At 39.3% G+C, this 12,277-nt stretch overlaps 1 long non-coding RNA gene across 1 annotated transcript in view; it reads right to left on the bottom strand.

Annotated features, from left to right (window-relative positions):
• Positions 1-12,277, bottom strand: part of LOC309691415 — a 151,538-nt gene continuing 139,261 nt past the window's right edge. The window contains exon 2 of the long non-coding RNA XR_014271998.1: positions 1-1,004. This is a non-coding gene — a long non-coding RNA (uncharacterized lncRNA). The remainder of the gene's footprint in view (positions 1,005-12,277) is intronic.

Here is a 12,277-nt window from a genome sequence, read left to right on the forward strand (position 1 = left end):
TGATGACAGAGTGATGTTTATTTACAAGGTGGTGGTGGTGGCAAAAACAGGCAACTCAACATGAGCAATTACAAACCTAAACTGGGAGAAACTAAAGACAAACCTGAGACCATACAAAAGGGGTGCGGGGCAGAGAGACGCAGAGACAGGAACGAAACACCATAGAATGCAGAGCTACACGGAGGAACGCAGTGATACATGGATGAACGCAGACGAGCCGACGAGGAGCACAGGCAGACACCAACTATAAATACACACACCAGGTAATGAGGAAATGGCACACAGGAGGGGACACAGCTGGAACTTAATGGGCATAACGAGACACAGACCTACAAAGTAAAACAGGAAATCTAGAACCCGAACCGGACACAAGGGGGGAGGACACAGAATAACTAGAACAGAGGGAAATAGTCACAAAACACAAAACGCTGGGTCAACGACCCAGGACCATGACAGATAAATAATTTCAAATCATGTACATTATGTATTCTTTTTCAGCTGTCTTTCATGTATGAAAAGAAAAACTTTTTGAAAGTCCTGGGAGAGAAAAATCTGTGCATTTCATTAACTCTCAATTCTTGTTTTTCATTATTCAATTTTCTTTTTTTTTCAGCATTTTGGTTCTTTAATTGCTGTACATGTTCTCTGAGTTCCCCTGTGTTAGTAAAGCTGGCATGATAAAAATATATATCTATACAGGGAGTGCAGAATTATTAGGCAAATGAGTATTTTGTCCACATCATCCTCTTCATGCATGTTGTCTTACTCCAAGCTGTATAGGCTCGAAAGCCTACTACCAATTAAGCATATTAGGTGATGTGCATCTCTGTAATGAGAAGGGGTGTGGTCTAATGACATCAACACCCTATATCAGGTGTGCATAATTATTAGGCAACGTCCTTTCCTTTGGCAAAACGGGTCAAAAGAAGGACTTGACAGGCTCAGAAAAGTCAAAAATAGTGAGATATCTTGCAGAGGGATGCAGCAGTCTCACAATTGCAAAGCTTCTGAAGCGTGATCATCGAACAATCAAGCGTTTCATTCAAAATAGTCAACAGGGTCGCAAGAAGCGTGTGGAAAAACCAAGGCGCAAAATAACTGCCCATGAACTGAGAAAAGTCAAGCGTGCAGCTGCCAAGATGCCACTTGCCACCAGTTTGGCCATATTTCAGAGCTGCAACATCACTGGAGTGCCCAAAAGCACAAGGTGTGCAATACTCAGAGACATGGCCAAGGTAAGAAAGGCTGAAAGACGACCACCACTGAACAAGACACAAGCTGAAACGTCAAGACTGGGCCAAGAAATATCTCAAGACTGGTTTTTCTAAGGTTTTATGGACTGATGAAATGAGAGTGAGTCTTGATGGGCCAGATGGATGGGCCCGTGGCTGGATTGGTAAAGGGCAGAGAGCTCCAGTCCGACTCAGACGCCAGCAAGGTGGAGGTAGAGTACTGGTTTGGGCTGGTATCATCAAAGATGAGCTTGTGGGGCCTTTTCGGGTTGAGGATGGAGTCAAGCTCAACTCCCAGTCCTACTGCCAGTTTCTGGAAGACACCTTCTTCAAGCAGTGGTACAGAAAGAAGTCTGCATCCTTCAAGAAAAACATGATTTTCATGCAGGACAATGCTCCATCACACGCGTCCAAGTACTCCACAGTGTGGCTGGCAAGAAAGGGTATAAAAGAAGAAAAACTAATGACATGGCCACCTTGTTCACCTGATCTGAACCCCATTGAGAACCTGTGGTCCATCATCAAATGTGAGATTTACAAGGAGGGAAAACAGTACACCTCTCTGAACAGTGTCTGGGAGGCTGTGGTTGCTGCTGCACGCAATGTTGACGGTGAACAGATCAAAACACTGACAGAATCCATGGATGGCAGGCTTTTGAGTGTCCTTGCAAAGAAAGGTGGCTATATTGGTCGCTGATTTGTTTTTGTTTAGTTTTTGAATGTCAGAAATGTATATTTGTGAATGTGGAGATGTTATATTGGTGTCACTGGTAAAAATAAATAATTGAAATGGGTATATATTTGTTTTTTGTTAAGTTGCCTAATAATTATGCACAGTAATAGTCACCTGCACACACAGATATCCCCCTAAAATAGCTAAAACTAAAAACAAACTAAAAACTACTTCCAAAAACATTCAGCTTTGATATTAATGAGTTTTTTGGGTTCATTGAGAACATGGTTGTTGTTCAATAATAAAATTATTCCTCAAAAATACAACTTGCCTAATAATTCTGCACTCCCTGTATATGTATATGTATGTGTAATGAATCTATCTATCTATCTATCTATCTATCTATCTATCTATCTGATAAATGTAATCCACCAGTCCCTTTATTAGGTACACCTGTTCCACTAATTTCATTTCAGAACAAGCATCAGTATGAGAAAGATTGGTGTTTTAAGTGACTTTGAAGGTGGCATGGTGGCTGATACCAGAGTATTTCAGATGATGCTGATCTACGGGGATTTTCGAGAACAATCATATTTACTCTGAAGCTTAAAAGGAGAAAATATCCAGGGAGCAGCAGTTTTCTGGATGAAAACACCTTGTTAATGCAAGAGGTCAAAGGAGACTGCTCAGAGTGCTTTGAGTTGACAGGAATACAAAGATACAACAGTGAGAATTTAGCATAAATTTAAAGCATCCATAAATCCTGCCTTATATCAACGGTTCAGGCTGCTGGCACTGTAATGGTGTGAGGGATATTTTCCTGGGACACTTTTGGACCCTTCGTATCGGCTGAGCCACAGCCTACCCTGCTGACCAGAACAACAAAACGATTTTGGCCCACACCAACATGAACCAAAATCTCTGAGGAGTGTTTCCAGCACCTTGTTAAATCTACGCCACGAAGAATTATGGCATTTCTTAAGGAAGAGGGAGTCTAACTGTGTACTTGCAAGGTGTATTTAATAAAGTGACCAGTGAGTGAATACATACATGACAGTAAAACATAATTTAACTATGGCCAACTCTCTTGTAAACTTTTCAGATCTGTGGTTTGAATGACAGCTAAGCTTCCTGTAGTCTGACTTTAAAGGTGTGCTGCTCTATAAAGATGTGGCACTGGTCTGTTATTAATTTGAGGCTCCAGCACTCTATGGGGTCAAGGCCTGTCTGGCCAAATGAGAGGTGGAGCTTAGCCGCCCAGTGGGCAGTTATAGGAAGGCTCCACTCAGGTAGCTGTTGTATGGACTTAAGTAGGGGATCATTAAATCAGTCAATTATATTCATTTGTATATATATTATAACTTTTGTGTGACCTATTGTGAGTTTTGCTTCTAATCTGTTGGGTTTATTATTAGCAAACAAATTAAACTCAATGTGTTGCAAAGGGGTGATAGTCTGAAACTATAACTAAGCAAAAGGATAAAAAGATTTTTTTTTAAATTATATATATTATTAAAGACATATTATTAATATATTGCAGCAGACACAGGGTCATCATTATTTTGTATATATTTAGGGAGACAAAAGTCATCACTGAAAAAGCAGAAGTTGAGGGAGCTGAGGGGAAGGCAGCTGGATCTACCAGATCCAGATGTGGTTAGAGTAAAACAAAAAGCTAACATGTCATTTGATATCCTGAGGTCCTTTACAAATGCACCCCTGCATTAAACACCAAAATACAAAGTGTCATAGGAAAAGACCTCAGTAACAAAGGCTCGCGTGGGAAATTCTTCTCCTCCTTTCTCCATCACAGCTCTTTCATTCCCTCACACTGCTAAATATGTCACTCTGTTTCTCTCGTGTTTTTGCTCCATAGCTGTTTCAGTCAGGGGCAGCTCATTACGCAAGATTTCATTACACTGTGTAAGAGACACAACATAAATAACTTAATATTGTGTTAACTTGCTCTAATTAGGCCCATAAATTAGTCATGGCCACCTTATGAAAGATGATTTAATTTCACATGGCATCTATCAGCATGTTTGGGATAGTTATGAGTAGAATTTTAAAGAGAACACGGACCTGAAATTTGCTTTGCTTCCACATCACGACATTGTTATAAACAGCATGTATTATTTATTCAATGTAAAATAAACATTTGTCTTGCTTTGTCACTCCTTTAATTGTCTACTGGTGTGTTTCTTATAGACTGTGATTCTTAAAAGTATTTATTGGATCTGTATTTATGAAGCTATAACCAGAAGTCATTAAGCTTGTTAACTAATAAAGAAATAAATTAACGTACTCTTTATTCTTTCTGTTAAAGCTAAGCCACCTTTAAACACATGCTACTGTATTAACCTTTCAGTTGAACCCTACAATATGGGACTCTTATCACTGTCTGTTTCGTCATTAGAGATTCAGAATCCTTCAGGGGTCAGTTTCTTCTGCTCACCAAAAACCTCATCAGTACTGTTGATTAAATCCAGGTTCCAGTTTAAAAAAATCATAAAAAAAATATTGTGGTATTTTACTGTGTAGTCACCATGTTTCAGCTCTTAGACAGTTGGTTACTCTAACTGATGCAGCTCACCATTCATGACCCTGAGATCCATTCACAGGAGGGTGTGAGTGAGCTGTTGCGCTAACTAGCTCAAACTGTGACTTTTTAGAGGTTTTTCTCGGCTCCCTTGAGCCCTTCAAGCCTTGTTTCCTACTCATGGCTGAAGGGTAAAAACAAACTGTGCTATTCTGTGATCTAACTCAGCCCAAATGTTGACATTCAAGACTCAGATAAAATATCTGAGGAGAAAACTATAAAGGAGAATATCACTTTGACTGCAATTGGGACTGACAGGATACAGCTGGGATCCAGTGGTTAAAAAAGGGGGTGGGCACTGTTTATTTTTATGCCCAAAACTGAAGAATTCCTCTACATAAATGTAGCAAGTCACACTTTTAATGGCTGGTGAAAGAGAAAAGTGGAAATTGATGCTATAAAAGAAAATCTGTTCTTTGTGCTTCTCTGTGATGACCATTACCACCAGATGTTTGCTGACATACGGCTTCTGGTGTGAGGACATTCTTACTAAAACAATAGCTTCTATCTATATATTTACAAAAATAAAATGCTGTGCAAAAGTCTTAAACCACCTCTCATTTTTCAATGTTCAATGTTTCAGTGTTTGCTAGGAAAATGGTACACGGGTGCAAAGATTGATTGAAATTTGCAAACATAAATGAACATGCAGTAAATAAGGTCAAAACAGAGTAACGAGCTTAAAAGTCAATATTTAATATGATATTATTTATACTTTAACAAAACCTGAACTCTCTACGGTAAGCTTTCTAGGAATTTCTTTAAGTAATCTTTAGGAATAGTTCTCCAGGTTTCTTAAAGGACATTTAAAGCTCTTTTTTGGATGTTGGCTGCCTTTAGTTCCATTCCTCTGTCAAGATGATCCCACGCTTTTTCAATAAATTTCAGCTCCGGGCTCTGCGGTGGTCAATCCATGACTGACAGTGATCCATAGTGCATTTTTCTCTCAAGGTGGAGTGTACTCTTACTTGTCCAGGTATGCACTTTGTTAGGGATCATAGTCAAAGACATGACTTTCATATAGGTTAATCTGCTGTACATGGCTTTTTAAGCCTGGTACTTTTCTTCCAGGTGTCTGTGCTGTAGTCCAGGCTGAAATATGTCAGGGTTTTGGCTCTTTGGAAATCCCCTATAGTGCAAAAAATACCGTGTTATGCCTGTCAAACTGTGTTAATATAAAGCATTTTTCATAATTTCACCTACAGAAATGGAGAAAATTATGTTTGTCATGTTTTGTGAGAGGCTGCTAATAACAAAGATATGATTTAAAAATTTCTCTATGCTATGTTGACTGTAATGTGTGGAATTTTTCTTTGTTAAGACACTTAACAAGTCACATCAAGGACTGGACTGAAAATGGGTGAAAAAGGACAAAAGATCTTCAGAAAGCATGGAGAACTATTTCTCAAGGCCAGTTTAAAAATACAGAAAAATGTGTTTCCCTGAAATTCTAGCGTCTGGATATAAGGCATGTTAATTAAATGATTGGTAATAGTCATACATTTTAATTTGTCCAGCCCGCTCTGAAGCATTAATATCATTTTAGGCAAACACCTGCCTTACATCTGAAAGAAACTGTATAGTAATTTAATTAGTTTACTCAAAGAGTGCCAAAAATGCCAGCCTACTGATCTCCAAAAAATAATAGCTCACGAGTTATATATGAGACAGTGACAGACCACGAGAAAACAAAACATCATAAATAACTAGCGATACAACACAAGATTAATCAAGCACTTCAGGGACATTAGTGTCAGATTGCAGACTGAAAATGATATACACAACAAAAAGCAAGAACTGTCATAACACTCACTCAAACACGCACACGCAGAAATGCTTTTCTCTCACTCTCGAGACATTCTTTTCTTTTTTTCCTCACACATAGACCTTCTGGATAAGCATACACTAATGTACCCGAGCAAGCACATTAGCCGTACTGCAGATCAAACACCAAATCTGTAATTATCTCAGTGGAACACATTTGCATTGAACCTTCACACACAAATTAAAATTCCCTAACGTTACAAGGTCTCGTCTTCCTCTGAAACATCTTGAAAACATTAATTCAACTCATTTCTGAGCATCACACAAATGCATCCCTTCTGATTAGATTTATATAATAATATATAACATAATATATGCCTGCATTCACTACACTGTACTGATTATCCTGCAACAACAAAATGAGATGCCACGCTGAGTAACAACCACTGTGATATTGTGGAATAGCTTAAAAATGTTATAAAATCACACCTGAAAAGCAAAAAAAAAAGAGTTTTGCTACGACTTGAAGATTAGACGTTTATTCTCATGTAATGTCAGGACACCAGGCTCTGTTCTGCTTTATGGATTGGTCTCTATGCTGCATTCTCAGCAGTAGCATCCAGAAATATTATTCATTAACCACTTCACCACTAACTTTAAGCAACTTGCTCGTCACAACTGTGGAGCACGTTGGCTCCTATTTGACTGTTTTCAGACCTCATTGATTACACCTTGGTGTTCTCACCTATCTCATTACCTTTGCTGCAGAAAAGTCCACTCCACTCTCATCATTCACTCCAACTCTCTCGTCTACTCAGCTCCGATCATGTCGCCATAATTTCGAAAACATTGTGTAGTTTCACATTGAGGCCACCTTTTCACGCCTTTAATTAAATCCTTTGTAATCCTGTAATTATACACATCACCCCCTCTCAACCTCCATCCTCTTACCCAGCAAGCAATACAGGCTGCCAGTGGAGAGACATAGTGATCCTGGTTACAGACAAAAAAGTGTCACTGCAATGAAAAAAAGAAATAAACATTTGGGCTGTAGCATGTTTGCTAATTAGCAAAAGAAAGCACTGATGGGTATAGCAGCTCATCAAATGGTTTCAAACGAACAGAGTAATGAATTAAACTAAACGAAGGCTCAACACAGCTGAATCCTGAATACGATAGAACAGCTTTCAGTTCAGTGGTACTGAATGACTCTTCAGCCCAAAACTGAAAAAAATGAAACTCAGACGATTGCTGTTTGATATTATTTTTTCCTGAACAGCTGCACAGTTTCCGTCTGGACGAGACATAATGATTAAAACCATGCTCTTTATAATCTTTTTTGTTGTTGTTGTTGTTTTTTTGTATATCGATTGTCTTAATTAAACTATCTTTGAAGCAGACACGTAAAGATGATTTGACCTTTTTCTCTTACTGCACATTGAGGGTTTGTAAACAACTGCTTCACTTCAACCTTAGCTAGGGCGTTTTTTACATTAAGGAGGACGGAGACTTCGGTTTAATTTTGTTCTAGTAGAAATATGATCCTTCATCTCCTACAAGAGCTTGTCCTTTGAATTAGCTATAAGAATGACTGAGATGAAAGGAGCTGATTAAACTCTCTGGACGACTCTATCCTTCATACCACTTCAAGAGCTTGTGTTCTTAATTAGTTCAGGCACTAAGTTGGCCATCTATCATACTGGCGGGCACTGTGCTCAGACTAAGTTCAAGGCTGGAAAGTGACTTACAGAGTAAGAAAGTTACCAATGTTGCTGTTGATTTTCATGCTTCATCCTTACTCAGAGTCATTGTGGTATATAAGGATATGTGCTTTCTAAATACCCGTAGAAAATATATATATATGCTGAGTGAGGTGGATTCACAGGCTGTATGCACACAGTCACAGCTGCTTGCTAATTTGGTGCTAATTAGAGCCAACCATTAGGCATCGTCGCCACAAACACTGCAGAGAGGTCCAGTTTAGTGACTCCAGTTAGCAGAAGTGAGTCAGCTATTTGTTACAGATGCCTACCATCCACCTGTAAATCAAAACAGTCCTAAAATGCATATTTTACTTATCTACTTAAAACTATCCAAAGAAACAAAAAACAACTATCCATACAATTGTCCAGAGGGGGAATATTTGTTCTGCTAAGGGCTAAAATTAGAGGCATGGCTGTTTGATTGATTAGTCTCCTGCCAGAGAGAGCTGCAGATGATTAGTGTCTGTTAGGCTGCTGAGTCACTGAATTGAGTCTGAGGATTGTGTTTGTGCTGTTCATGCCTGGTTGGAGTGTTTTATTGTAATTATCAGACAAATAACATGTGTTTTTTTTTTGTAGTGCAATCGAAGACGTTTGAGCTTTGAGTTTTGGTGAGTGAAATTGTAACATGTCATTACTGTTACTAACTGTTACAGCTTGCTAAAAAAAAGCTTATTAGTGTTAGCTGATCAATTAGACACTTTAGTCCAAATATGGTAACTCCTGTGTCCAAAAATCAACTCCAGCATGGCAGCAGCCGTAATGATATATTCAGCGCTTTAAAGTTTGGAAACTGGAACCCAATGGGTGATATTATGGCCATGTCCATTTTTTACATACAGTCTGTGGTTTCGAGTCATATTAAATGCAATAAAATGGTCCCTGGTCGTGTCAAAAAGGACAATAAAGCAGTGTATGATTTAAGGCAGGTCCCTGTGACTCATGAGTTGCTTCCTCAGGTCCACCCCGTCTCTCATCACATGCAATTTCATATCATAAAGACAGAAATGACAAAAATATTCCACTAGAAGCTTTACAGGACTTCACCATCCAGTGCAGATGTTTCTGTCTTTTCTAAACTATATGGACAAAAAAATAAGGCCACACTTCTTAATCTTTGAATTGAGATGTTTTCAATCACATTGCCACTGGTGTATAAAATCAAGCACTTAGCCATGCAGTCTGCCTTTACAAACATTTGTGAAAGAATGCCACCATTACAACAAGTCAGTTCATGAAATTTCTGCCCTCCTAGTTATTCTGGGATCAGCTGTAAGTGTTATTATTGTAAAGTGGAAGCGTTTAGAAACCAACTCAGGCATACAGTGGCAGATGACATAAAGATAGAGAGCGGGGTTACTGAGTATTGAGGCACAAACTGTGTGAAAGCGAGCAGCGCTCCGCTAACTCAGTAATTGCAGAATTTTAAAACATCCTGAGTATAAAGCTATATGTGTGCTGGGAGCTTAATGGCATGGGTTTCCATAAGTGTTACATGGGGGTGGCAAGTGTTTCTTGTTTATAGGATTTAATAAATTTTGAAGGTAGCCTCAAGTGGCCATTTTTAAAAAAAACAAAACAAAAACAACTGTGATTTTTGCTGTTTGAGAGTCAGCCTGAAGCCTTGCTTATATTTTGTCACTAATAGCTGGAATCAAGAAATCCAAGTAGTCATTCCTGGTATTCTTCTTTGACGTCTTATTTATATCCACTGCCTGGCGTACGTGTACAGGTTTTGCATCCTAATGTAAATTCTCGGGGAACAAATTCCCACAGTCAGAAAACCAAACAGACGCACAGATGTCCACACAGACCCTCACGGTCACCATCTGATGATGATATTTTTATCTTTCAGACCTAAGTGGACCTTAGCAGACTCGCAAACCTGGAAAGTAGAATTAAGCCTCAATTTCAGCACTTGGTTCCAGCTCGTTCCACATCGTCCAGTCGCCAGTTAAGGGTCTCTCCTGTCTTGGCACAAGGTCAGTACTCATCACAAACTTTGCTACAGCTGAGATTTTGGGCCAAAGATGGTAAATGCATGCAATACGATGAGATTTAGATATACCAGGACCATCACATGGCATTAATACAAGATAATCTTCTGAATTATTGCATCTGAAAGCGATCACAGCACTTTGGCTCATCAGTGCATAGGCATGTCTACTGTGACATATTGTTGTTCTATAATGCACTTTTTGTTAATTTGTCTAGAGCCAGTTGAAAAATATTAAAGCTGTTGTAATCAATATTATAGATCAAATGACTCGGCACTGTATGTGTGTGTGAAAATGGGCACTTTGGGTGATAAACCCAAAGCTAATTATTCAACTCTGCAGTTCCACTCAGCTTTATGGAGCATAGCATCTTCAAACTCATTGTTTTAGTTTTCCTGCCAGCAGCATTTACTGTTTTAGTTCTCTCTCATCAGCGGTGTATCCAGCTGGAGCGGGCAGCTGTTTCCACCAAGACCCCACACTACCTTCCCACTGCCAAACAGCAGATGGACACGGCTTGCGGCTAGCTGGTGAGCAAAGTGGAGCGTTTAGCAGCTAAACGGCAGATATTTCCCCTCAGTGGCCGATAGCGATTAAAAACAACGCTTAAAGCGAACGCTAAACCTTTATTCACCACTTAGTCAAACACACAATTGCAAACGAATACTACAGTTGCAAACAATATTCCAACTCTTGTAGAAAAATGTCAGTGCACTGCTCACAGATGTTTTCACTCCCTTCAAGTGGTCCGAAAATCAGCTATTTAAGGTTCAATTTATAAATATGTATGAGGGCTTAAAAGAAACTGCATGCAATAGGGTGGAAATTTTCTGCTTGATAAGGCAGAAAATGCTGTCTTAAATCTGAACAAGATGAACTCAGATATACACAATAAATTCAGACTGTAAGTGTGCACAGGAGTAATTGCTTTGCATATATGTATTTGCAGCCACGCGTCACATAATGCAGCAGAATTTGGCTCTGAAAATGGAAAATAAACTTTTGTACTGGAAGAATCCGGAGACGAGCATGTGAGGACTGCACTGATGGCAGCACCCCTAATCATTAAAGTATAAAGGTGCAGACGACATAAGGTGCAGACGACAGGGAGGATTGAAATCACGTTCACCTTTAAACTGCTCATATATCTCTTTAGAATAATGTTGTTTTTTTTCTTATTTTCACCGTTTTTTGCACTACCCTTAAACCAATACATAATTCTGGATATGGAACATGTAATCATAAATAGATAAATAAATAATATGACAGCCTGTTTGACAGAAATAGTTCTGAAAGTGACACCCTGAGGAGATATAGGCATAGAGTCCTCATTAATGCACCTTCACTTTTTTCTCTCCCACAATAACTCACATTACTGTCTACCTGAGAGGAATAAAATCTGTTCTGAATAATGACAGCATGATATGTTAATGCCATTAGACGTCAGCCATATCTCTGAGCTCCACTCTGCTCTCTCCTTCTTCACCTCTGCCCCACCCCATACCCCGTTCCTTGTCTCGTTTCCTTTCTGGAGAAACATTTTTACTAGCATTAGGACAGTGTGTGTGCGCACAGGCACGTGTCTGTGTGCTGCTGTCGCGGTTTCTCAGCCCATCTCCAGATGTCAGGGGGCAGGAGGGCTGCAGATGGTTGTCATTCCCATCTGACAGCGGCAGGAAGAGCGAGACTGAGGGAGAAGCAGTGAAAGAGAGAGAGAAGGGGGGTGAGGGCGAGGTGGGGTAAAAGGAAAGAGAAATAGAGCGTGTGAGGAACAGAAGGACAGAGAGAGACAGCCATAAAAGACAGTAAAGATGCTACTCTCGTCACAATAGTGGCAATCTTGCTCACACTTAAACTCCACTCAGCTTGAGGGGATGTTCTGTACAGCAAAACTGATGGAGTGAAAACACATCAGAAATGTGTTTTTTACTATGGTAACACTGCACTGGAGAGGAAATAACACTTTTCCAAAAATCAGAACAGCATTGTTTTTTTATTTAGTTTTTTTCTAAAGCTGGACTCAAACATGGATGCTCAATATCTGGTTTTTATATGTGACCTGTCAAAGACAGTATTATTTCAAGATCAAAAGTTTCATAAATCTAACATTTTGTGGCTTTATATGAGGCTTTATACTTGCTTTCATTTAGCAGCTAAGTAAGGCTGTTTGCCTTAATATCGACAGTCTTTTCTTTCACGGGCTTACTCTATGTTTGTCAAAGTATACATCATTTGAGAGGTGTGTAAAA

The sequence above is a fragment of the Aulonocara stuartgranti genome (assembly GCF_965226115.1).
Source record: "Aulonocara stuartgranti genome assembly, chromosome: 16".
Classification (NCBI taxonomy): domain Eukaryota; kingdom Metazoa; phylum Chordata; class Actinopteri; order Cichliformes; family Cichlidae; genus Aulonocara; species Aulonocara stuartgranti.